At 48.4% G+C, this 2071-nt stretch overlaps 1 non-coding gene across 1 annotated transcript; it reads right to left on the bottom strand.

The window, feature by feature from the left end:
• Nucleotides 1-236: 236 nt before the first annotated feature.
• LOC117203178 (U6 spliceosomal RNA) lies at nt 237-343 on the bottom strand. Its single transcript, XR_004485842.1, has one exon. It is a non-coding gene; the product is annotated as a U6 spliceosomal RNA (small nuclear RNA).
• Between the last annotated feature and the right edge of the window lie 1728 nt (nt 344-2071).

Raw genomic sequence — 2071 nt, 5'->3', positions numbered from 1 at the left:
GTTGTGGCCTCTCCCGTTGCGGAGCACAGGCTCCGGACGCGCAGGCTCAGCGGCCATGGCTCACGGGCCCAGCCGCTCCGCAGCATGAGGGATCTTCCTGGACTGGGGCACGAACCCGTGTCCCTTACATTGGCAGGCGGACTCTCAACCACTGCACCACCAGGGAAGCCCTAATGCACTGTTTTTAAAAACTGAACTAGCAAACTGCAGCCTGAAAGCTGGTTGCCTTTTTCTAAAAAAATATGGAAGTCTTCACAAATTTGTGTGTCATCCTTGCACAGGGGCCAGGCTAACCTTCTCTGTATTGTTTCAATCTGAGTATATGTGCTGCCAAAGTGAGCACCTGGCTGCCTGTTTTTATTACAGTGGCTGGGCTACCTCCTTTGGGAGTTAGGCTCTGCCTCACGACTGCCTGCAAAATCGTTGATGTTCAAGAAGAAACTGTCTGGTCCCTGAGGCTTCTTGGAACCCAGGAATTGTGAGATGCTCTTTTCCTATGACAACTCTAAATTGGCCTCCTGATTCAGAGAGGTGTGGGAAAGCAGAGGATGCCCTATTTCCCTAACAATTAAGATCAAACTCCATATTAACAGCACAAGCCATTCACTAGATTTTGAAGAAAGAATGCTGGGGGGCCTTGGATTCAAGCTAAGCCTCTGCCTAATATCTCTAGCCCCTCACTCAGGCTCCTCCACCCCAAGCTGACGAGGGCAGGCTCAGCCAGCTTGCTGGCAATACGACATGAAATCTGCTGGGGACAAATGGAGGAAGAGGCAGACCCTATCCACTTTGCTGCCAGACCAAGGCAGGCCTTCCTATTCTGTGTGGGCATGTTATGGCTTCAGTTACTGAGCCAGGCTTTATCCTCTGTGACAACTCATAAAAAATCAACACAGTCTTCAATGCTGTCAGAAGCCTGTGCCCAGAAACAGCTAGTGTTGATGAAAGGGAGAAAGGCATCTTTCCTTCTAATCGCATGTGTGACTAGAAAGCCAGTATTTCATTAACAGGACCACAGGTAACCAGTAGAAGTGACTAGTAACCACAGGGAAGCCAAACATGTCACTTTAAATAACAATCTCTATTTACTTCTAAGAAACATTCCTGGAAACGTCAATAAGAGCCATTTGTCAGCTCTGTGACCCTGGTGAGTCAACTGGACACTTAACATTTGGGTGCTCGGTCTCTCCAGGTGTGAGGTGAGGGACAGGACTTGAGTGATCATCTCTGAGGTCCTTTCCAGCTCTGGCATGCTACAGTCCTACCAGATGGGGGGTCATTTCCCTTCCCTCCCTTCCCAAGCAGTGGTAGGCAGCCCCATAACAGCTGTGGCGCCAGAGGACCAGGGCAGGAAACATGGTCAGGGCATAAAACCTGTATATACTGGCAAGTAGGACTGATGTGCAAAATAAATTTGCACTGTCACCTACTATTAGAACTTAGTTTAAAATAATCTCAGGGGGACTTCTCTGGTGGCGCAGTGGATAATACTCCACGTTCCCAATGCAGGGGGCCCAGGTTCGATCCCTGGTCAGGGAACTAGATTCCACATGCATATGCCGCAACTAAGAATTCACATGCCACAACTAAGGAACCCATGTGCTGCAACTAAGGAGCTGGTGAGCTGCAACTAAGACCCGGTGCAACCAAATAAATAAATAATAAAAAGTATAAAATAAAATAATCTCAGGAATGTATTACATTCCCAAATAATTTTTTCTCTACACACTTGTGATAGTTTGGGTCCTCTGAGAAGCAGATGCCAAGAGGGGAGGGAAACACCTGTGAGGGAAAAGGAGCAGGGGGAACTGGGGGAGGTGGAGAGAACCTCCAGGACCCAATGCAGGTCTGTCAGCTGGGAAGGGAGAGGGGGACACAGAAAGGCTGGGGAGGAAGGGTCTCAAACCTACAGCACCATTCTAAGAATGTTTCAGATAGACTGAAATCATTTTCTTAGGGCTGCCAGAACAAAACACCGTGGACTGAGTGGCTTAAAGAATGGAAATTTTCCCACAGTTCTGGAGGCTACAAGTCTGAGATCGAGGTGTTGGCAGGATTGGTTTTATTCCGA

The sequence above is a fragment of the Orcinus orca genome, chromosome 2 (assembly GCF_937001465.1).
Source record: "Orcinus orca chromosome 2, mOrcOrc1.1, whole genome shotgun sequence".
NCBI lineage: Eukaryota > Metazoa > Chordata > Mammalia > Artiodactyla > Delphinidae > Orcinus > Orcinus orca.
The sequence above is the reverse complement of the archived record's forward strand: the minus strand, read 5'-3'. Positions and strand labels throughout refer to the sequence as shown.